The 25,411-nt window shown below is 44.3% G+C and overlaps 1 protein-coding gene across 6 annotated transcripts in view; it reads left to right on the forward strand.

Moving 5' to 3' along the window:
* The window catches only part of RNF152 (ring finger protein 152), a 67,692-nt gene that overhangs the window by 31,282 nt on the left and 10,999 nt on the right, over positions 1-25,411 (forward strand). The window contains exon 1 of one of the 6 annotated variants that reach the window (XM_081150222.1): positions 6,137-6,158. The exons of the other annotated variants lie outside the window; for them this stretch is intronic. The gene's annotated coding sequence lies outside the window, so the exon portion shown is untranslated. Of the gene's footprint in view, positions 1-6,136; positions 6,159-25,411 lie in introns of those variants that run through there. 6 annotated transcript variants of the gene reach the window in all.

Below are 25,411 nucleotides of genomic sequence, written 5' to 3' on the forward strand. Positions count from 1 at the left end.
TATATTTATATTTTTATAAATATTAAAGTGCTACCTAGGTGTTAGTACTTCTAAAATGGATTTTTATATTCATCTGGATTTCCATGTTAAAGTGGTCAAGATATTCCAGGAAGACCAGGAGATCAGTAAGCAGGACTTTTCAATTATGCAGGAAACACATTGTATCTGGACATTTAAACCCATGTTATGAAATCATTATGCAATTTCTGATGGTCATTAGCACCTGTGAGTCACTTGTTAGGTAAGCAGGCAGGTATGTCCCTTTCTGTACCTGTGGATCTCAACCCTGGATGCTTGTTGGAGTCACTAGGAGAGCTTTTAAAAGTCCAGTGTCCAGGCTGCACCCCAGGGCAGTTACATCAGAATCTCTGCGGGTGGAACCTGAGCATCAGTATTTCTTAAGTCCTCCAGGTGACTGCAGTGTGTCGTGTCTGCTAAGATTTTTAAATCCAGCCTCTTTAAAGTCTGATGGTCTAGAATGTTCTTTTGAGTTTTTGGGCAGGTGCTCTCCCAAGGACTCGATGTCATATCTTCCAGTGATATTAACATATTAGTTTATGAGCTGTGGTGTATTTCTGCCAAGAAATACAAAGGTATTAGCCAGTGCGTTCAGCACACAGATTGGTGTGCCCTGGTGGCAAACACAGTTTCAATAAGCAAACATCCCCCCTTGTATTGCCCAAAGGTTTTTAAAAGCAGCTGTAAGGGGGAGAAAAGGAAGGCACTAGGCTTTCTCTTCAAAAGGCTGAGCGTCTTGAGAATTGGTAAGTATTGTTTTTGCATGGGCCATATGTCCTTTTGTCTCCAGTCTGGAAGAAAAGATAATCATTTTGACTTTGGAACCACTGTTGAAAATCGCCATTGTTGTTTCTGGGGCCTTTGGGCTGCAGAGGGCATCTGTGGGCCCCCGTCACTAAGAACAGGTGAGATTATCTGCCTTATGTATGTCATAAGGAAAACATTGTAGGTAAAGTTACTTTTATAAACCACAAATTGAAGATGTTGCTATTGTATTTTCAGTGGGAATTCAGAGTTGAAGTTAGAAAAAAGATGGAAACTATTTGCCCTCCTGTACCTCAGTTTCAGCATCTGTAAAATGGGTGAACAAGATACCTCGTCATAGATAGGATTGCTGTACAGATTAGCTAAGGCGTCCTGATCTTCTACAGAACTTTCTAACCCCTAACTGGGGCAGCTCAGGAGCCTGGATAAGTGTTTTCTCCTCTGTCCCTGCTTTCCTCCTTCCCTCCCTTCAATAAATATTAATTGGACACCTACTACTCATAGGAACTCCACTGTCGCTATAATTTTTATGCAAAGTAGACACTTGCCAAGAACTCGAATGGTTTAAAAGTTTGATTTAAAATATTGATACACCGTGGTGATAGGGAGGGTTTGGGCGAGTAAAACCTGCCTGTTTCTGATAGACCTGAAATGCAAAACCTCAAGTGGTTTGTCTGCACCAACCAGAATAAGATCATAGGCTGTTTCTACAACTGTGAGTATCAGTAGATGGTCTTAGGGACCAGGCAGAGGAAGGTCACTGGCGTGTTGCTGATGCACCGAGAGGTCTCCTGGGGAGTGGACATGGTTCTCTGATCCGCATGGCCGTGCAGTCCGTCATCTGTCAAAGCGAACGTGGTGATCGGGCATTTCCGTATGCCCGGCGCTTTGCCAGCTGCCGGGGGTGCATGGTCTCCCTGCCCAGATGCCTGTTCCTGAGAAGCCTGAGACCTCACAGTGGAGGGTGGGGCACTTGCAGTGTGAATGCTGGCTAGGAGCTGCAGGAAACTTTTCCTAGGTCTCCGAGCTCAAAGTGTTACTGGAAAGGGGACCTGGCCCTTGGCGGGTCTGCCTAGGGCTGGCCCGTCATGTGTGGGTTCTTGACTTTGTGCAGGAAAAATTTCATAGCGCGAGTCCAGATGACTATGAGGGAACATTTATTAAAGCTGGGGACAGTAAAACAAGGAAGGGCTTAGCATAGAAGAAGCAACTGGAGAGCCTAGGCAGGGCTGCCCTGGATCTCTGCAGTCAGAGAAAAGGGGGCCTTGGGAACAGGTTCCGGGGATTAGCCTGCGATGAGCTGCCTCTGCCCGTTGCTGCGCTGGTTGCGAGTGTCATGGGATCCCATAGAGTTTAGGAGATGCAGGTCTGTGGGGAAGAAGAGGGGGGAGGGAATGGCGGCAGCCAGGGTGGGTGTGGGTGAGGGATGCTTCCAAAGGGAGAGCACACCGGGTCCTTTGTCTTGGTGGCTTTTATTTCTCTCTTTAAGGGAGGTCTCAGGGGAGGGTCTCAATAGAATATTCATCAGCTTTCTAGGAGTGCTCTTCAGGGTCATGGTCTCCACTGATTGGTGGGTGCCAGGGCAGAGGGTCCTTAGTGTAGCTGGTCCTGAGGCAGCCAGGGCACCACTTGTCTGGTGGCTTTGCTGTTTTTCTGCGCCTGGAGCTGAAATACAACTGAGGCCTAGATGTTATCTTGAGGGAGAAATGTTCAGGGGGTCTAAACCGCATGACCAGCGATATGCTGGGGGAGGACAGGTTACCCTGGGGACAAAGTCCTTGTTTTCCCAGTTTCACCCCTTGCTAGGCATCTGGGGCTTCCTGCACTGGTGAGTTTCTGTGCCTGGCTCATCTAACACAAACCATCTACTCTCAAGTGTCCTTGGTTTAGGGAAGATAGGATTTACTAGGTGGCTGCCAACTGCTGTTTAACACTCTGTCTCAGTTTCCCTATTCCACTCGTCCTGGCTTACTGGCCTATTAATAAGTTCAGCGGTGATTATAAACTGCCATTTGTGTTTTCAACTTTACTTTTCAAGACTAAAAAAGAGAATTATTTTCAGGAGGTAGGATAATTCTAGAGAATGCTCAAAGAAAATCTGTGCTTTCATCAGTTCCACTTTGAACCGTATAGGAAAAATGATGATGTGGATCATAATGATGACAATGATTGCACTCCGCTTCCCAGTGGAAATTCTGTGCCAGACAACATCCTGAGGGCTTTGCACACATATTCTCATTTTATCACCCAGCCAAAGGACGCGGGGCATGCTTTCTTAGATTTCACATTTTACAGATGAGGGGCATTAAGGCACAACAAGGTTGGATTACTTCAAAGGGCTTATCAGTGGAAGGTCTACCATTTGATTCCAGATGGGTTTGACTCAGATGTGCTTTCCATGCTGCTGTATTACTGCCTTGGGCAAAATCCACACTTAGGAGGTCGGGAGAGAAGATCCTCTAAAAGAGATGGGAAGGATCTGTTAGCTAATTCACCCTAATATGTCCCTGGCAGGTTTGGATGAGTGTTTATCTTAGAGATAGGGATACTGAGATGCCGAGAAATTAAGAACTGCGTAAGGTCACTGACACAGTAACCGAAATCCAGAAGCCTGGCGGCCCTCATGCTCATTCCACGAAGACTCAGTCTACACAGTTGCACAATCTACATCAATTCAAATGAAGCGATGAAGGAGAGATTTGTTTTGGGTAGTATATAACCAGAGGTATATTTTAGAAAACCGCACAAGCTTTGGCAGCGGTCCTTCGGGCAGGTTACTTCAACTCTGCTATGAATACGTCCTTTGCGGCGCTGTTGGGAGGAGTACGTGCTCATGACCCCTGGAGCTTCGTAGATATTTGCTATCAATTGCTCAGTGACTGGTCTCTTATTGTGCATTTTAAATAACTTTAGAGGAGAGAGCAGAGTTCTCAAAACTGTGATCGTGGGTCTAGGGAAATTCCTCAGGGTCAACTTCAAGATAGCAGAAATGGAGATTTTCTACAAAGGAACCTCTAGCCATACCACATAGCAGTTGCATCTTAGTTTTGGTGTGTTGAATACTGGAGACCATGTACTTAGGACAGGGGAGTTAGTACTTAAGTTATGAGCTGTTAACACTAACGACTTCCTGACATAGACTTGGCTTCTAAATCCTAGGGGGTCAACAGATGGCTGTGAGGAAGTTAGGCAAGTTCACTGGCCCCTACCTAAGCTCCCTTTCCATGCTCTTCCCTGGACTGGTCAAGAGCCCAGGATCTCCCTTGGCTAACAAGAATGTGCTGAAATTCTGCACTCATCTTTCCAGATCATTCTACCATCTTCTCAGATCTTCGTGGGCTGCATCATGCGGGTTCCCTTACTCTCTGGCTTTAGATTGGGTTTGGCCACTGGCAGGAGATGGAAAAACTGAGAGCACTTCTCCCCTCCCCCACTTCCCTGCTGGAGCCCCATTTCCCTCCCTGTATTAGCTCCTGCTGGGCAGCTGTCTTCTGCGGTCCATGGCTAGCAGCTTTCACTGATTCTGGTGACATCTCCTTTCTTGTTCTTCAGCCCTGGGGTTGGTAGGGGCCTTGATAAGAGCTACACAGACCTGCACACACTCTCTTCCTTAGCCTGTCTTCAGACTCTCCTTAGGAAAATGTCCCTGTGTCCTGCTCAGGCCATACACAGACTGGGTCGCTGTGTATGCAGACACAAAGCATATGGGTGTTGCTTCTATTCTGTTACTTCCCGTCTTATCTGGGGAAAATGATGCTAGAGGGGACTATATCTTTGACTATATCTGACATATACTCTTCTCTTTTAGGATGTGGAATGGTTCAGACGTGGTGTAATTATTAATGGTCAAGAAAATTGTGGAAGCCTTATGTGTTGCATAAATATTGGGAAACCTAGAAAACTTTAACTGGTATGGTGGGACAGAGTGGGGGAGATAGGGGCAGTAAGAGCCTGTCCTTCCCGCTACCTCGTAGGAACTTAGGGGTTACTCCAAGCAAAATAAAATAGGTAACTTATATAAGGTATTAGACTATCGTATGTGTTTGGAGAAAAATAACCCAAGAAAGGGGAGAGAGGATGCTGGGAGGCATTGCAATTTGCAGAAAGGCAGGCAGTTGTGTATAGGCTTGTAGGAGGTGAAGAGGAGCGACATGTCAATATCTGGGAGACAAGATGAGCCAGCCTGGAGCTCAGGGAGCAAGGGAGTGAGCAGAGGGAGGGGACCCCGGGGTGTAGGGCCCTGTGGGCCACTATGAGAACTTTGGTTTTTTTTCTTGAGAAATGAGTGACTATTGTAGGTTTGAGGAAGCCATAGCTTGCTCTGACTTTGTCACACCATCACTGTGGCTGCAGTGCCGAGAGCAGACTGTAGGGGGACAACGGACGGTCTTGGAGCCAGACCAGGATATTGTCAATACTGGTGATAGGGGTGGTGGCCTGGGAGGACGAAAAAGTAGTCAGATTCCAGACATTTTTAAAAAGGTGAAGCTGATGGGGTAGGCAAACTGTGGGGTGACAGAGAGAGGAGTCATGGGTGATGCCAAGGATTTTGGTTTTAGCTGCTGGGAGTTGCCAGTAACCGAGCTGAGAGGACTGTGGGAGGAACAGACTTTGAGGTGGGTTGGAGGGAGACCAGGAATTCCACTCTGGACATGTTAACTTTAATACATCCACCCAGCCGTGATCTCAAGTGTGTGACTGTTGTCAATGTTCGCATGATAGTGTTGGGTTTCAAATTTTACCTTCCTTAGTGGCTGGCTTTCTCTGGGGTGCGTTTTAAGAAAATGTTTACACCATGGCTGTAGTGAATTTTGAGAGCATGCCTCAAGGCAGAATATGCGATGCCCATATTTTCCATTGACGCAAAACCATCTTTGCATAGTTAACAGACTCAGAGGACACTTGTGGGAATTTATTCTGAACCAAGAGACTTTTGGCACCATTTTACCAGCTTTAGGACTACACAGAACCTTTCTGAGAGCAGAGCTGCTTGGTAGGGCATTATGCAATAAGGGTTTCACGTCAGCCGCAACTGTGGACCTCATGCAAATGAAAAGAGCACATTTAGCAAAGCCCCGATTTGCTATGTGTTAAGGCTTGGCTGCCCTGTTTGCTTTTCAGTGTTATTCTGATATGTTTTTCTTGCGCTTTCTTGCCACTTTTTTCCCTCCTGAAAGTTCTGTTTTCTCTCTTGCTTTTTAAAAATATATCTTTATTGATTTCAGAGAGAGGAAGGAGAGGGGAAGAGATAGAAACATCAATGATGAGAGAAAATCATTGATCAGCTGCCTCCTGCACGCCCCTGCTGGGGATCGAGCCCACAACCCCGACATGTGCCCTGACTGGGAATCGAACCACAATCTCCGGGATCACAGGTCGGTGCTCAACCACTGAGCCACACTGGCCGGCTGGAAGTTCTCTTTCTTGTTGACAAGGCCACAGTTGCTCCCAAAGTGAAGTTAGACTGTACGTAGGAAAAAAGAACAGCAGTGTTTATTCAGCAGCTGTTATATGCTGACTATTGGGCTGGGTACCTTACAAGTTACCCGTTTAATCCTCAGAACAATACTCTGAGATAGGTGTGATTGGTCTTGCTTAACAGGTGAGAAACTGAAACTCACCGAGCTTAAGTGACTTGCATAAAGTCACCCAGCTAATTAGTGACAAGAGGTGAGGTTCCAGTCTGGATTAATGGATTTTCAAGGCCCAGGGCCTCGGCTCTGCCTAAGTAAAGTCATCTTTTCAGGCAGTTTACTGTTTCTAGGCCTTGGTGCATTGCTTTGTCTGCTTGAGGCTTCTTTCATAAATGCTTCTGCAAGTTTCCCGGAATGCATGGTGCACACCTTCTCTGTGCTCAGTGTTGGTAGGGAGCAGCAAGTCCTGGGGCATAAACTCCAGAAAACATCAGTGTGAGGGTAAGGGAGGAGCAGGTGCTTTGCAAGTGTGCGTCGGTCTGTTTGGGACCACTGTTCAGCCCACCTCAATCTCTAAGCCAAAGAACTGTCCAGCCGGGGAGGTGGGGAAGAAGCCCATAGCAGCAGGAACAGCACAAAGAAAGGCCCAGGGTCAGGCTGAGATGAGATTAGATGAGATTGCGCAGGTGCAGTGGGCAGAAGGGAAGCGAAGTAGGCCAGGATGGATAGAAGTGGTCTGCTCTTTGGTACTAAGTGACTGTTGTACCTTTGACCTTTCATTTTAAAATTATTATTTTTATTTTTTTTCACTATTATTGTGTACTGGTTTCAGGTGTACAACATAGTGGTTAGACAAGCACGTACTTTAGGAAATGTTCCCCCTATATATCTAGTACCCACCTGGCCCCGTACATATTTATTATAATATTATTGACTATGTTCTCTCTACTGTACTTTATATCCCTGTGACTATTTTGTAACTACCAGTTTGTACTTATTAATCTTCAAAACCTGTTGTAATGGAGGAAAGCTACCTGGCTGTAAACTTCAAACTTCAGCACCTAAATGGAGGGAAGGTTGATGCTTTCTAGCACAAAAGCTCCCAGGTGGCCCAGTTGGCTTGAGCAGCGGCTTGAATGGTATGCACTGTGTGCCCAGCTGGCATGAGCCGGCGTGTGGGCTTGGCGAGAGGTCTGGCACTCTGAGCATCTTCATTGTTTAACCAGGTTTAATCTGAGATCCCTGGCGTTTCCCTGCTTATACAGCACAGCCAGTGCCGTCACCTCTACAATGAATAAGAAAATCATCTTACCCCAGCCTTCCTGCTACTTTACAGACCCTAGAGCGACACCAACATTTTCTGCCCTTTTTGTCCACTTACGGCCCCTGGGAGGAACAGAGGGAATAAAATGAATGAGATAGGCTCTTTGTTACTTGTCCTACATAAATTGTACATCACTAGGGTGAGGAGGTGAATAAATACCTTTTTGCAAGGTCATTGGATAGCTAAAGGTCATCAGAGCCTTTAAAAACTAGGGTGAAGTGTATTCTGCACATTCCCTTGAGAAATCATGTTCTGTTGCCTCTTATTGCCCTCATTGGAAATAGTTTTAAGCACACATGGTCTACAGACTCGTGTTATCATTACTTTTATTTTCTTATAACCTGCAGAGTTACTGGGTAGACGAAAGATGAGTCATTTGTTGGACTGTTCATGCCTGCGATTTAGAGAAAGAGTCTTACCTTCTAGGTAAAAAATGCTGTTGTGGATGTCTTACAGTGCCAAACATGTGTCTGACACACAAACAACAATGACACATATACAAAAAAAACACGAGAGCTGGTGTTTCCTGTTCCATGAGACACCAGATGGAACAATGACTGTCCTTTGCTATGGTGAAGGATGGCAGTAGGGTATTGTTTTTATGATCTCCAACATCCTGTTACTTGTGGCTCTTTTCCGATTAGTTGTATGAGGTTTTACAAACGGAGTTTGCTTATGAATTTGACTTTGACTTTCATACAAAACCATAAGCATCATTTGTGCTTTGTAGAATTTTATGCTTGTGTTTCTTAGATACCTAAGACTACTGTAGGTTCTTAAACAACAGCCGATACTCCTGAAGAAAGTTAATGTCTAATTTGGTGAGGCTTGACTTAAACCATTGAAAATGGCTAGAAACACACCATTGGTCTAAGTCATTTCTAGCTGGGGCTGGCTTTTCTGTTAGGGTGTGCATGAGCTGAAAAGAAAGGAGTTTCCTCAATCACTCGGAAACAGTGTCAAGATGCTGCACTGGTACAGGCCATTCTAAAATTCTTCCTACAGGGCAGGTCAGCAGGTACCTGGCCAGGTCTGAACTTTAAAATGCAGGACAGCCCAGTGGATTGGCTCAGTTGATTGAGTGTCATCCCATGAACTGAAAGGTCACTGGTCGATTCCTGATCAGGGCACATTCAAGCTCGATCCCCAGTGGGGGTCATGCAGGAGGCAGCCGATCAATGAGTCTCTCTCATCGATGTTTCACTCTCCCTTCCCCTCTCTCTAAAATAAAATAAATCTTAAAAAAAAAAAAAATAGCCCTAGCTGGTTTAGCTCATCAGAGCTTCGGCCTGCACACTGAAGGGTCCAGGGTTCAATTCCAGCCAAGGGCAAGTACCTCAGTTGCAAGCTTGATCCCTGGCCCCCGGTTGGGGTGCGTGCGGGAGGCAACCAGTCGATGTGTCTCTCTCACATTGATGTTTCCCTCTCTGTCTCTCTCCCTTCCACTCTCTCTGAAAAGCAATGGAAAAAATATCCTAGGGTGAGGGTTAAAAAAAATAACTAAATAAAATAAAATAAATAAAATAAAATGCAGGACAGTGGGAGGAAATCCATGGAAACCACATCCATTCTGTGGAGTCAGGGGGTTGTGGTTGAAGGGAATTGCCAGGCTGGTCAGGAAACTGGAAGTGACTGTGTGAAGCTCACTCAGGAAGGTGCCCGATAGTCAAGCACTTGACCTCTTACCACGAAGGAAGGGGCAGGCCACAGAGGAGCCTGGTGCTGGTCCTAACTTTTGAGAAAACAAGTCTCCAGGGAAACACAAAGCCCTTCGGACTATTGGCCTGAGTCTGACAGCTGCCAGGCTTGTTAAAGAAATGACAGTGGACTCCAGAAGTGCAACGTGCCGCTTGGAACACAAGAGAATGTGTTCTGCATTCACGCCTGGCTCGGGGTCAGCCGTCAGTCAATAGAACTGGGCCGTGAGTTAGAAAACAGGCCGCGGAGGGTCCTTCAGGAAACGTTTACAATGCGGGATTATTCCCACCCTCATTGTGTCTGCTGAAAAATGGAACAATGACTGTTTCATAACAAATTGTTCAGTAGGAAAAAACGTAGTAATGGGAATTTCTGGGTAAGTACATAACAAAGTGAATACAATAAACTTGTGGTTAAAAATAAAGGTGAACCCTTAAAAAATCAGAACTGAGTTTAGTTTTGTGATTGGCTATTCCATTCCTTGTTCTGGCTTTAAAGTAATGTCTACTAGTGTAGTCATGGGGCCAAGTCCAGCCCATGTTTTGTTTTTGTAAATTAAGTTTTGCACATTGGATATGGCTGCTTTCTGCCACAGTGGCAGAGTTGAGTGGTTGTCACAGATGCTGTGTGGCCCACAAAGCCTAAAATATTTACCGTCTGTGCTGTACAGAAAAAAAATGTTCACCTCTGTTCTAGAATGTAGCCACTCAAAGCAGCATTGGTGAGTCTTGGGGCACAATGCAGTTTGAGAAGCAGGCTAGGGTAGAGGTTCCTCGCTGGGGCTTCAGTAATGGAACTCCATGAAGTTATAGGCACAATTCTGTATACCTTTCTGCACCTCTACCTTCTCAGAGTTAGAAGGTTTGTACCCTACCACTTTCTCAGAGTGGTTTATAACCCCCCAAAGTTAAGAATCATTAAGCTTAGAAAGGGATGGTTGAAAAGACCTCACTACTTTCCACCAAAACATGTCAGGCCCAGCTTGTACTCATTTATTTATTTATTCTTAAATAAAGAATATCAGATTTGTAGCACAGCACAGCTGTGGGATATGCCATTTTGTAATGATTTTTTCTGGACAAGGGACTATTTCATGGACATTGGTTCCTTGAGCTTGAATAACTAGTGTCACATCACACTGTGGCTCTGGAGATATTTATTACGTGCCTATCCTACCTTGGAAAATGAAAGCTCTGGGGTCCAAAATTATAGGCTTTTGTAATGACTTTTTTTTTTTTTTTATCAATCTTTACCTGAGGATATTTTTTTCCGTGCTTTTTCAGAGAGTGGAAGTGAGGAAGGGAGGGGGAGAGAGAGAGCCACATCGACTGGTTGCCTCCTGCATGTGCTCCAACGGGAGGGCAGGGAGTGAACCTGCAACCCAAGTACGTGCCCTTGAGTGAGAATCAAACCTGAGGCCCTTGGGTCCACAGGCTGAAGCTCTAACCACTGAGATACACCAGCCAGAGCTGTAATGACTTTTTATGGGGACCCATTAGAAATCACTGCTCATTAGCCTGACAATGTTATTAAACATCCATCCTGTATGGCACCCTGTAGGAATTTCTAAAAAGCAGAAGGTGGGATCTAACATGGTCTGAGGCTGACTTCTGATCACCTTTCCCATGAATGGCTGTTCTCTGTACACTATGGGACTTCCTTACCCTGTAGGAGGCTCCTATAGTGGGTAGTAGGAACCAGAAGATTGATGTGTTGTCTCTGGATTGCCCAGATGGATACATGCTTCTGAAGTTGGAAGCTGGGCAGATCAGTAAAGAGAGGAATGGCAAAACTGTGGTGTCCGAGGTAGAGAAAGGAAAGAAGCTCAGAAAAGCAGAACTAGTTGAGGAACACTGACCTTGGGACCAAAATGTCACCCCACAAACCTAAGATGGTACATGTCAGTGCTATACAACCTAAAACTTTTTGTCCATTAGAAATTAATGTAGGGTAAGATGGACTACATTATTAAGGATGTAAATCCTTTTTGGTGCTCTTTTTCAATGTGTGTGTGTGTGTGTGTGTGTGTTTCTCCTTTGGGACAAACAGGTTCCCAGGGTCAGGGTTCTGGGAACTGGGGAGGAGCTGTATGCAGGGCAGGTCTGGCTCTTGGGCTGCCCTAAGACCCAGGGACTTTGAAAGTCTGCCTATGAAGCCAAGACGTTAGAAGCAAGCACACAGAATAATATGGCAAGGAGAAAGCAAGAATGACACGTGGGGTGGAACCGGGAACCCCCAGAGCAGAGTGTGAGGCTTTGGAAGAAGAGGAGGAAGAGCTGCGAGAAGCTGAACGGGACCCCTGCTTGGAGGGCACAGCTCCTTGGGATTGTGGGTTATGAAGAAAACATGGATCAGTCCAGGTTGCAGGGTCCTAGGAGATTTTACTGATGCTGAAGCTTATCTGTTTCACGGGAGCAAGACTTGGCCTGTCTCCAGTGCGCCTGCCGTTTTATGTATTTCTTAGCTATGTCCTCTGACAGGGCCTGGGAGCAGTGATATCCGATGGCCATGAGCAAACCTATGACCCAGATCTTTGTTTCCAAATGCCATTCTCCACCAAACATTTTTTTTCTTTTTCCAACATGAAGAAAGTGCTACGAGAACGACGGCACATTTCAAAAGGACACAGGAGCCAGCTCGAGGGAGCTTCCTACAGGCAAATGTGGGGCACTTTCAGCATCAAAATAAATATAAGATCATAAGTCATTGAATAATATGACATCAATGAGTCCATACTAATACAGATAAAATAAATGAGGAAACAAGGATATACTGTCTTCAATAGAATATCAACTAATAAATATAGAAGAAAGCGTTGAATTAAAAATCATTTGGCCACCATCCTTCTATAATTAATTCAGGCAAAAAATTTTAAAGCATGCTAAAATTAGTGAGATGAGGAACACGATATTTACATAACCTTAGAGTTTTTCCCCACGAAATACTTGTTAAATATAATAGGGGGAGATTAAAGGATACCATTATAGTAGAAAACCCAGGAGACATAAGTGATCAAGTTTAATATAACCACTTCCTGGGGTGGAATCAGAAAATTACATTACATTTTGTAATGTCTATCCTCTCCCCACTGGGGGGGATTATTATATATTTGACCTGAATCTATTCATGAGAAAATAATAGACAAACTCCAATTGCAACACATTCTACAAAATAACCTCTGGTAAGCTTCAAAACTGACAAGGTTCTAAGAGTCAAGGTTCTAAGAAACTGGTTCAGATTGAAGAAGAATAAAGCAACATGACGAATACAACATGTGCCCCTGGCTTCTGTCCCTTTGCATTGTCAAGGCATTTGGTGAAACTTAAACTGTGGGGTCTGTGGTAGTGTACCAGTGTTAATTTTCTGGTTTGAATGGTTCTACTGCAGTTATGTAGGAAATACTTTGAGCAGACTGGAGTAACGGGACCTCAGGTCTGCAACTTACTACCAAATGGTTCGGGGGGGCGGGCTTATTTATTTTTTGCAGCAAGGTGAGGTCTTGTGGGTAATCATTATGTTTTTTGAAGTTGTGGAAGACTGGCAAAGGTCAGCTCTGACTGCAGAGGGGTGAGGAAGATTGAGAATGGGTTGGCAGTTTATGTTTATTGATTGGTCCTGTCATGGGGGCTTCAGCATCATAACCTCATCTGAACTTAATTACCTCCCAAAGACCCCTCCTCCAGATATCATTACTTTGGGGGTTAGGGCTTCAATGTACAGATTTTGGGGGCACACAGATGTTCAGTCCATAGCATCATCATTCTTTTCTTTGATCAAATATTACCAGATTTGGCCATGCAGTTCAAGCAACTTCAGGCTCACTCCTATGGCCGTTGACATGTCCCCATCATTCTCACTGATGACACTATAAAATGATCCGGGTTCATTTGTGTTTTCCCTGCCCCAGACCTGGAATCAGCCATTTCCCGGAGATTTCAGGTTCTTTTTAATGAGAAATTGTGTTTAGAAACCAAGATCTAGGAACTAAGCATGCTCATTATTGCTGTCTTTGTTTCTAGGCCTTTTCAGTGGGCAAAGCTTGGAAATGTATGCCTCTTATTTTAAATCATGGTTATAGTCTGATAGTTGCAATTTAAATTCAACACACTAAGTTCCTTTCCACCTTCCCTCATTCCAATATTTTTATTTTCCTCCCACAGCAGAAAATCTTGTTTCCTAACAACATCAATTTATTTGTTTTAGCATAGTTATACAAAATAGTTTCAGAACGACTACTACACTAGCACTAATACCAACAACAGACCAAATAAGTAAAGTGCAAGATTGCTTGGAAGCTTTTGGTATTATTACTGTTAAAGAGTGTATCCCACTAAGGGTGTGCAGAGTGTTCATGTTCAAATGTTACATGAATGTGGTTGTGTTGCCAACTTCAGTTCAGTTCTCTTGTTTCTGTTTATATTTGATTTGAGGGTTTGATTTTGTTCATCCTTTTTGATTTAGTTGCTTTTTTTGGATGTGTAAATTGTTTACATGACTCAAAAGCCATAAAGTATACAAGGTATACTGAGAAAGGCCTGGCTCCCAAGCCCTTTCTCAAGTGTTCCCACCCCTCCCCTTATTGGTGACCATTTACATTAGTTGGTTTGTCCTCTGTGTTTATCTTTGTAAAAATCAGTAAATATATATTTTTACTTTTCTTCTTTCTTTCACTTTGCTTTTTTCTTTTTCTTGTCTTATTGATTTTCAGAGAGAGAGGACAGGAGAGGGAAAGAGAGAGAAACATTGATGTGAGAGCAAAAACATCAGTTGGCTGCCTCCTGCACATCCCCTGCAGGGGGTCGAGCCTGCAACCTGGGCATGCACCCTGACTGGGAATAGAGCTGGAATCTTTTGGTGCCCAGGATGATGCCCAACCAACTGGGTCATACCGGCCAGGGCAGCTTTTTTTCTTCACTTAACTGTATAACCTGCTGTCATTTCAGAGCAGTTCATAAACATCATGTTTTTGTGCCACCACTTCCTAACTACTCCATCATGTGGATAGATATCAATCAGTTTCTGTGAATGGGACTTTAGATTTTCTTTTTTACTACAGCGTAATTGTTATTGCAAATGATGACGAGATGAATCACCTTGTGAATGTCATTTTGTATTTGTGGAGGTGTATCTCCAGAGTAAATACTTAGAAGTGGAATTGTTGGGTCAACAGGTAAAGTCATCTAGGGTTTGATTTTATAATAACATATTTTCCTCCTACCATTTGTTCCCCCAGGAGCAATATTTGAAAGGGTCTGTTTGGAGGCAGATTGTTACAACCCTTTTAGTTTGAGTAAAGAATTATCAGTAGTCTCAACCCTCAGGTGACATCATGATCACCCAGGATGCTTTTTGAAGATGTGTACGTTGGAACTGCACCCCCAAGTACTGATTTATTCGGTCTTCAGTGGACATTAGGAGATACGGATTAAAATTATTTTGTAGAAGTACTAGTTTAGCATTTGTGTTTAGTTACTCACACAGTAACTTTCCTTTAACAAACTTGCCATTCTAGGAGGAGGTAAAAAAAAAAAAGTGTACTTTTAATGGCTGAGCCCTATCATGCTCTTGATTGCTGAATTGCCTACAAACACTGATGACCATATACCTTCAATTTTTCAAAAATGGCTTGAGATCAATTCGTTTCCAATCCTTCTACAAGCATATATTGAGCACTTACTGAGTGCTAGTCATTGCCTAGGCACTGAGGAAAAGATACAAGACAGATCAGGTCCCTGGTCTTAGGGTCTTCATTCTAGTTGGGGGAGAGGTGAACAGGAGTTCACTGAACCCCTCAGTTGTCCCAACACAGGGGTGTGTGTGTGTGTGTGTGTGTGTGTGTGTGTGTGTGTGTGTGTGTGTGTCCCTACCCTTAAGAACTCACTTTTTGATGGGGGCAACACAAGTAACAGAATATGGGCATTTTAGAAAAGGGTTCTCAGAGACCATAGAATTGTTGCCTCACCCAGCTAGAACAGTGAAAGAAGACTTCTTGGAGTTGGTGTTGGACATTTGGGCTGAAATTTTCCAGGTCAAAAAAGCATTTCAAACTAAGAGTGTGCAAAGGCTTAGAGGCAAAAGGCGTGTGATGTTGCTTTTAGAGACTTTCAAATGGCTCAGAGTGGCTAGAGTGTGGGATTCAAGCCAGGGTATGACAGAAAGAAAATTGGACAATTAACCAGAGGGCACATTATTTGTTCCAATGCCTGGTGCATAGTAGGTGCTCCATAAATCATTGGATGTCATTGGATGGTTGGGTGCTTGAATAATGACTTGCTGATTTATGGAATAGAGCAGTTCTTGCAGTAGTGTTTTGCTAACCACACTTACAATAAAAGGAGTTTGTGTTCCCACTGTATTTGATATTTTATCTTGTAATTAAACTGATTTTTTATGCAAATGGAAATCAGATTATGAAAGTAGCTATAATTGAGAAGGTCACCTGGACGATGTATTTCCTTGTTCTGGATTGATGAACAGGAAGAAAAGCTCTTCAAATTGTTGTCATGATGTTCCTGTCCCTTATCTGCTTATTATAATCCTGCTTCTGGGATAGATGGCCTTTTAAAAATGCATAGCCTCTTGGGGCCTTAGAGCCCTAGGAGTGTTTCCCTTCAGCTAAAGAGAAACAAATACACAAGGAAACAGATACCCCGTGTTCAGTGATGTCAGCGGTAGAATCACTTCCTGTGTTTGTGTGTATCTGTGGTTCTATGGTCTCATTGATATTCCTTTAGACAGAAACATGACAATTAAAGTGGTCACTTGAAGGATAGGAGAAGCAGTGGGTTACTGGGAATCAATATAGATCTGAATTTCTTTGAGGCTTTGCTACCTTTCCTGTCAAAGTTGGTTAAATTTGACCTTGTTTTTAAGTTACTCAATAACTGAGAGCATTAGAGAATTATTTTCTGAAATAGACTGGCTGTCTCAATAAACCAATTTAATCTAATTCCCGTGACCTACATCAGTTAATGCTTTGTGGAAAGTCTATTTTCATTTAAATCTGTATTTGTTGTTTTCCTCCTATTCGTGCTGTGTCTCTATGAAAAGTGCTAGAATGTGCATGAAGCAAGGGAGTGGCTACTTTCTCTTCCAGTGAACATCAGTGAAATTTATTTATTTATTTTAATTTTAATTTATTTGTTTGAGAGAGAGAGAGACATCAATTTGTTGTTCCACCTGTTCATGCATTCATTAGTTGATTTTTTAAAAAAAAGATATTTTTATTCATTTTTAGAGAGAGAGAACGGGAAGGAAGAGGGAGAGAGCGAGAGTGGGAGAAACATTGGTGTGCGAGTGTAACATTGAGTGGCTGCCTCCTGCGCGCCCCCTACTGGGGATCAAACCTGCAACCTGGGTATGTGGCCTGACTGGGAACTGAGTCAGCAGGCTTTCAGTGCACGGCTCAAAGCCCAACCAACTGAGCCACACCAGCCAGGGCTCCTTCGTTGGCTTTTGTCTGTGCCCTTACCGGGGACTGAACCAGCAACCTTGGCATATCAGGACGTGACTAACCAACTGAGCTACCCGGCCAGGGCCAACATCAGTGAATTTTAGTAGAAACACTGAGTCAGGAGTGGATGGAAGTTCACTGCCTCGGCTGAACTGGCACAGTGACTTGAGATGCTTCATCATTTCTCCTGCTTTGATAAAAATTTTGAATTAGCAGATATTTATAGATTTACTATGCTATTATAGGTACACACAAAATGAGAACAGACCCACAAAATCTCAGCAATGTCAGTGATGGCAAATTTCTGTTTGGTGGTTGAAAACACATTCTTCATATCAAGCAAGACTAGTACTAGTGGGCTCTATATTGGGTGTGGTTTCTAAAACCCTATCAATTTTATTTGCTAGCTTGAAAGACTGTTTTAATTTCTTTTCTACTTACAAAATGCATACTTGCTAAGTCAGACTGTTTTAAATTCAAAGGCAGCATTTGGGAAATTTACTCTTTTTAGACATTTTATGACTCTCCTAAAAAAGAAAAATTATTGAGAATTTTTGTTGCAAATGAAATGAAAGCTGAAACTCAGTAAGTTATTGGTAGATTAAATGGGCTGACTTTAATAGGGGGCAGTACATGGCTATTTGGGAAATATTTTTGCCTTACTGGATTAGAATACAATTTTTCACCAAATAAGACTTATCAATTACTTTATTTAACTAAAACTACTAGCTTAGGACAAATAAACATCCTGTACTATAAAAATACTTTTATGTTTTAAGTAGTATGTATACACATGTGTACTTAACACAAAATGAAATACCCACACAAAAATTAAATATCCATATATTGTATGTATTGTAAATAGCAATACAGACTTTTCTTATTCAGATTCAAAATGCCTTAGGATGACTTTACCTCAACCAAAACAATAACCTTTTGCATGGATAGAAATTACCATTAAGTGTTGATTATTACCGATTATTTCTGATGTTTAAGTGACTCTTGATTGTTTGAAAATAGGACTTAAATATTTTACTTCCCCTAAAATTGAATACATTTGATGTTATGAAAAATAATTGCAATAAATCCATAACAAAACCAGTTTAAGACTTAGGAATTATCTGTTTCTTATAGTTAAAAAAAAAAAAAAATTGGATTTTATGTGACCTACATGTATAAATATACTTATAGGTCAATACATATATATATATCCCCACAGTAGTCTGTTTAGAATATGTATTTATATTCTAAAAGGTTACATAACTAAAGTGTTTGGGAAGTAAATTGTTTTTTATTTGATGGTGAGACCTTAAGTTTCAACATGTGACAAGAAACTTATTTTTTTATAGAAGTCATTTACATGTAAAGCTCTTTAATAAAATGAATCCTTGGTCTCTATCGGACATAAAATTGTATTTTTACAGTATTTTGCTCCAAGGGAACTTGGTGGGAATTGTGCCCTAAATTGCTCAGTTTTTTCTCTCGCATCTTAAATACTTGTGTATATTCTTGGATATAAAAAGCTGGATCAGCCCTGGCTGGTGTGGCTCAGTTGTTTGGAGTGTCGTCTGTACAACAAAAGGCGGCGGGTTCCGTTTGATTCCCGGTTAGGGCACTTACCTAGGTTTTGGGTTTGATCCCTGGTCGGGGTGCGTATCAGAGGTAACCGATTGATCTCTCTCTCTTTCTCTCTTCCTTTCCTCTCTATAAAAAAATCAATAAAAAACATATCCTTGAGTGAGGATTTAAAAAAATTTAGGTCATCCATAGCCTCACCTTTCAGTTTTGGGCTTCTTGGACTGAATATTCTTATTCTGGAGGTGAGAAGAGAGTGAATGGCAGGCTTGCGGTTTATCCAGGTGTTCCTGAATGAATGAGTGCCCACTGTGTGCATCTACCATGCTCGCAACTTCATGAATCTGTAAAGATGTGCGTTAAAGAGGAGGAAGGAGCTCACACTGAGTAAGGAACAAAGAGAAGAGGGTGAATCTAGCATTTCCCTGTGTTGATTCTGTAACTACAGCCGTGTTTAGAGAGAAAGGAATTTACAAGGTAAGAAAAGGCTGTGGGCCTACAGACAGTCCTTACGACAATAGAATGACCTAACAAACAGCTCTAGCACAGCTCCACAGAGCCTCTTATAAGTGTTTTACTGTCACATCTCGGAGATGAGAAGAATTAGAACACTGTTAAGGTTTGTCTCTGTAACCATTTGTGACTCCGTCTCTTCCTCTCCCCCATTTTTTCTAGAAGGCCCATTGATGAAAACATCTATTTCTTTGTTGTGTAATAATTGATTGGTGAAATATAGCTTCATGTAAATAAAGTTATGTGGTAAAGCTAGTTTCCCAATAGTTACCTAAGTTTCACATAAAAGTCAAGACTTCAGGAGATAGAAATGTCAAAGTTAGGAGCGTTTTTGGCCAGCTCTGTGATCTTCAGACCCTTCCCTGCTGAGCTGCATCAGAGCTGCGCTCCTCAAACATGCTCTCTGTCCAGCTGCCTGAACCAGGAACCTGGGGGTCGAGTCCACATTCCTCCTTTACTCCCCCCACCCCCACTGCTTTCCTTCCAGCCTTGCCCATCCCCACCTCCTTCTTTCCAGCCTTGCCCATCCCCACCTCCTTCTTTCCAGCCTTGCCTATCTCCACTGCCTTCCTTCCAGCCTTGCCCATCCCTCCCTCCCCCATCCCCACCGCCTTCCTTCCAGCCTTGCCCATCCCTCCCTCCCCCATCCCCACTGCCTTCCTTCCAGCCTTGCCCATCCCTCCCTCCCCCATCCCCACCGCCTTCCTTCCAGCCTTGCCCATCCCTCCCTCCCCCATCCCCACTGCCTTCCTTCCAGCCTTGCCCATCCCTCCCTCCCCCATCCCCACCGCCTTCCTTCCAGCCTTGCCCACCCCTCCCTCCCCCATCCCCACCGCCTTCCTTCCAGCCTTGCCCATCCCTCCCTCCCCCATCCCCACTGCCTTCCTTCCAGCCTTGCCCATCCTGCCCTCCCCCATCCCCACCGCCTTCCTTCCAGCCTTGCCCATCCCCACCGCCTTCCTTCCAGCCTTGCCCATCCCCAATTTCAGTGATTTCAGTTGAACCCCCTGCCAGTTCGTTCTCTGCTCTATTGCCAGAGGAGCTTTTAAAAATTATGCACAATGGCATATTATTACTCAGTTACAAAAATGGATGACATTCTGATTCACGCTTCAACATGGAAGAGCCTTGAAAACATGCTTGGCAAACTAGGCCAGGCACAAAAGGGCAAGTATCACCGATGGCACTGCTGTGAGGTACCGAGAATAGGCAAGTTCATGGAGAGACGGAAAGCAGAGTCGGGGGGGGGGGGGGGGGGGGGGGGAGTTAACTGTCTAATGGGTCCAGAGCTTCTATTTGGGACGATGAAAAAGCTCTGGAAGTAGTGGTGATGGTTTCAACGTGATGAGTGTACTTAACTGCCACGGATTTGCACACTTTCACATGGTTAAAATGGTAAAACTACAAAAACAAAAAGCACTGATAATGCAGGTATGATTGGCAGCCCCACCACTCCCGGGGTGCAGGCTAAACCGTGCGCAGTGGGGAGGGCAGGGCTGCTCCTCTGTTCCCTGGTTTCCCTCCTCTCCCCGCTGGACAGGACCTGCTGCTCTGCCCTCTCCCGGGGCCTCAGCCTTGCCCGGTACCCTCTAAGGACAGAAGGAGGCGGGGAGAGGACCCAGCTTTGGCTGGCATCCTTTCTCCCCGCCTCCCTCCCTCCCTGGCCTGTCCTCCCTCCTGGGGGTCAGGTTTTGCTCTCTGCCCCTGCGGCCACCTAGTGACCTGGCCTTTCCCAGCCCGCAGGGACAGCTGCCCTGTTCATTAGGACCAGAAGGAGGAGGAAGTGCCATTTGGATTTGGGGCCCCGCTGTTCCCTCCAGGCCCTCTTTGGAACGAGGCCGAGGCCATGTTTTACTCTCCACCTGTCTCTTCACCTGGCTGATAAGTCAGAGGGGCCCCCGCCCCACCGCCTGCTTGGCAGACCGGCCTTCTCTCTCCTGCCTCACCCGTCCTACCAGGGAGGGCCAGCCAGGTGCCAGGTGCCGCTCTAAGCGCTGTGCACGTTAACACACTTTACCCTGAACACCCTATGACGCAGGTGCTGTTGCTGTCACTCGAATGAACACTTGCTGCAAGTCACAGGCCCTGCTCTCCACTCCTAACCACACTCGCTCTGCCCCTGTGCCTTTGCGTCTGCTGTGTCCGCATCCTTGAAGTTAAAATACCGCCTTTTGCTGAAAAGTCTATCCTGGCGCCTCCAGGCAGGCACAGGTGCTCTTTCTTCCACTTCTACCTGATCCCGGCCTGAAGCCCAGATCACACTGTGCTACAGTTATTAGCATGACTGTCTTGCAGGGAAAGGGCCTCACCTTTTCCTCTGTAGATTCCCCCAGACCTAGAATAGTGCCTGGTACTCAATACATGTTTGAATGAAAGCATTCGTAGTGGGATTTTGTCATTCTAGCGTTTTCTCGGGGAGATATGAAGGTGAAGTTGAATGAACACCTTATTTCCAAAAACATGGTCTAGTTCATGTGACAGAATATTACCACTTTCCCTTAAACCAAAACCCATAGGTAGGGTTTTAAAGACACAAACAAATTTAAAGATGGAAAGCAGGTTCGGGGAGGGGTGGGGAGAGGCAGAATGGACCAGGTGAGGCACAAGGGGATCTTTTGGGGGTGATGGAAATAGCTTGATTGGCATAGTGGTTGCACAGCTGTGTACATTTGTCAAAACTCATTGAACTGTGCGTTTAAAATACATGCATTCTATTGTTGAGGACTGTTATCTCAAAGTTGACTTCAATAGAAGAAGGCAAGAGGAGAAATCTTTGGGATTTATTGTTTGGTTAGGAAAGACGGATTAATGACTGAGGGCATTTGGGTGCAACACAGTTCAATATCCAGCCTGGGGCTTTGTACTTTTTTCCTTTACTTCTTACCTTGCCTACATGGAAAATCAACCCTCATTGAGTTACTGCAGCTGGGAGGGAGAAAAAGCCCAAGTCATGAGCAGACTGACAGCCGACTCCCCATGGCGCTAATTTCAGTACCGATGCCTTTAGGAAATCTTTTCAACTTCAGTTGGAGGCTCAGCTCCTGCGATGAATCATGGAAATTGAGGGGAGGGAGGGAGATTGCAGCAATAAACACTCTGCTCAAAGAGAATAATCTTATGAATGGTTTTTGAATAGACTTATTTAAAGAAATATCTGTAAAACCCACCAGGTTTTTAATGTACTATTCTTTTCAAGTGTTTAATATAGAATGCTCTCCGGGTAATTTGAAGAAATCTTAAGGAAAAAAAGTACATGTTCAGAGGCACTTTGAATGGATGCTCCCCGGGTGGGGGGAATTTACCCAGTGTCCGTTGGGGCAAAGGTGAGCCACCAGAAGGTGCTGGCAGCTGTGTAGAGTGGAGATTAACCTGGCCAAATCTAAGCTTGTTCAGCTGCTTCGTGGCCAGCCATAACTAGGCAAATGAACGCGAGAGTGGTATCCAAAGTACTGACCACCACCAGGCCTCTGAACTTCCATCCAATGGAGGGTTGCCTTTAATCTGGAGCTCATGATGGTCATTGTTAATGCTCTTCTCTTAGCTCTCTTTCCTCCAGATGTCTGGAAATGGTCATTGAAAAAGATGTTGCATCTGTAGAGCTGATATTTCCTATTGTCTCCCCCAAATAACTATGAAAATGTTTTGCATTCTGTAGCTTGCCAGGAAATCCAGGTGAGATGACTCATGTTAGAGCAATACGTTAATTTGAAGATTGGTGTCTCCAGAGCAATATACTGAATTTAGGGGAATAAGGGCAAAGCTGACGAGAAATTACGTAGATCTGGGATCAGCAAATGATGGCCTGTTGGCCAAATCCAGCTGCAGCCTGTTTTTGTAAATGCAGTTTTTTTGCAGTGTATCGCCTGATATTTGACAGGTTGCCCATTGTCTATGACTGCTGGCACATTCTGATGGCAAAGAGTACCTGTGGAGCCTAAAAGCCTAAAATACTTATTACTTGCCCCTTTACAGAAAAAGTGTGGGTTCCTGATATAGGTAAAATTTAATGGAAAACATTTACAAACAAGTTGCCTTAAGGTTTCAGTTTATGCTGGAATTGGTGGTGGGGTAAAACGAGTGGGGACTGCACATGTGCGGTTCATGTTGTGAAAATGCAAATATTTGCATTGGAAGTTTGGGGCCTTCGGAGGTCCTCTGTACCCTGCACTTGGAGAGCAGGGCAGGGCCAGGGAGAATGGCAGCAGAGAGATGCCTGATTGCCAAGCAGTTTCCTACTGGGAGAGTCTCACAGCCCTTCACACGCAACTCCAAGCTCCCGAACCCTTCCCACCAACAATGACTTCTTGCTCAGCCCTAGCACTGGGCTGTCTTTAGACTGCCTTGCGATACCATCTTGAGGCTCAGGGCCCGCATTGCTGCCTGGGCTGGTGCCAACATGGGTCAGATGTGATGCTTAATCAAATAAAGGAAATTTTGGTGTCCTTTCTTGCTCTCTAGTGTCTCTGGAGTGAAAGTCAAAGTGGACCAGCTTGCAAGCTCCTTGGGTTCCAATACCTTTTCCAGCTCTAACAGGCAGTGACTGTTCTTTGCTTAGTTCTAAGCCCTATGCATGATCAATTGAAAATATATGATCACCTGAAGAAGAGTCTCCTTCAGTGCCCTGTCTGCCCTTCCTCCTTTCCCGTGGTTCTCTTTACACGACCTTCCCTCCGGTTGCACAGCCAGGCTCCTTGCGGTCACCTACTTGTTTGCCATGCTGTCCGCAGGGCCTTGAGCAATGGTAGGCACACAGTGGGTTCCCAGTAAACATTTGTTTTCCTCTCACTACATATTTTGCCTTAGTAGTTGTCCAGCCACTGGGAAGACTTGGGGTTTTTGTTTGCTCTCCATTTCTTTGGCTTTACTTATGTGCCTGACTCATCAGTTCCTTCAGCTCCTCTCAGAATGCTAAGAGTCGGGGTAATTGATCATTTCCCCTCTGTACTGCCTGTCTGTCTGCCTGATGGTATCTTTTATCATCCCTTCTCTCCAGGGAGCCAGGGGATCCCCTGACCATCTTTTATATCTCTTCCCTGCTTTTATGACTGTCCATAACTTTTTCTTCACTGTCACTGGGTAATCAGAGCAAGTGAAGGCGAGGCAGTGTGTCTGGTTGATGTCACTGTTGACCTTGGCCTCTGTAGGAGCTGGACATCCATGCAGGCTTCTTTTCAAGGGAGAGTTGGGACCACCTTCACCTAGTAGCAAGTTTAGGTGATAGGGATATCTTACTTGATCTCAGAAGGTTATTGATTAGACATAAAATAGTTATTCTTTTGATTGTTGCTACTATCAGAGTTGTGGCTGTTTTTGTTAGGGTGTTAGTGCTAGTTAGACTCATTCATTAAACCAAAGGCATAAGGAAGAAGCTTCTAGTGTAAGTTGCCTCCCATTTATTTAGATGCCCAATATCTCATGTAAATGTACATTTTGAGATCAAAAGATAATATTTAAAGTTGTCTATCAGGTGTAATAAGTATAGAACAAACAGCCTGACAGCTCTTGCTGTTAGAAACCCATGAGTGTGTTTAGCAGTTACTTAGGTTATGGCTTATTTTTACTAGAAGGCACTGAAGGGATCATCTAGTCCAGTGCCCTCGCAGATGAGGACATGGCGGTGGCGGTACATGGCGAGGTGATTTGCTTAAGGTAACCATACACCTAAGGGCGGAATTAGAGCTAAAACCCTCATCTCCCGATCCCTAATAGCAATAATTACCTGATAGATATCAAAACCGACCAGCCAACAAAACCAGTGGTTGTCGTCACTCATGGCAAAACTGAAATTTATCTTTAATTCCTTAAAATGTCTTCATTCCAATATTCTTTGATTTTTAAATACATAGCACTATACTGTGGATGGCTCAAATTCATGCATTCTTTTTCCAGACTTGACTTAATGAAATGCTTCGGAGTAAATACATTTCTGGAGGCCGTGGTTCTGTTTAAGCTGCCTGGTTAGCTGTGTTTTTGCAGCAGCAGAATTGGGACATGAAGACAGGCAGGGACGGCACCTATGCTGCGGTCAGGCCGTCTGGCCCCTGGTTGTCCAGTGGGCAGTGCTGGCAGGGCCAGTCCTTTGATAGTGTGGCAAGTCCCTCAACTGACCTTGGCATTCTGGCTCATCTGCTGCTCTCTGCCTGTTTCACCATTGATCTCTCTGTCCCACTCAGTACCTCCAGCACTGTCACCATCCCCTGCCCCATCCCCCATGGTCATCCAAGACTTTTAAGTGACAGTTTTCTCTTTCTGGATTCTTTGCACCATCAAATACAGTGAACCAGGATGCTCGCAGGAGGAAACAGTGTGAATATTAGAGACTGGGCCGATGGAATTCTCACTTGAGATGTGTCAGAATTCACTGCCTTCTCCATTAACACAGAGACAGTAGTGACACCAGTTGGACTCTACATGTATCAGGCAATTGTGCCCTGAACGGATTGCTCTCTGCTACCAGATAATCAAAAGTCAGTGACATCTGTCTCTGCGAGGCCATTCCCTTTCTTGCCACTAATCGCAGTGCTTGCTAAGGTCCAATGTAACTAAGTGGTCTTGCCAGCTGAAATACCAAATTAAATGGAATTTAATTATTTTGTTTAATCCCATTTCAAATATTTACATTTTCTTGAAGAATTAAGAAAATGGCCTGCA

This window comes from Miniopterus schreibersii (genome assembly GCF_964146895.1).
Source record: "Miniopterus schreibersii genome assembly, chromosome: 10".
Taxonomy (NCBI): domain Eukaryota; kingdom Metazoa; phylum Chordata; class Mammalia; order Chiroptera; family Miniopteridae; genus Miniopterus; species Miniopterus schreibersii.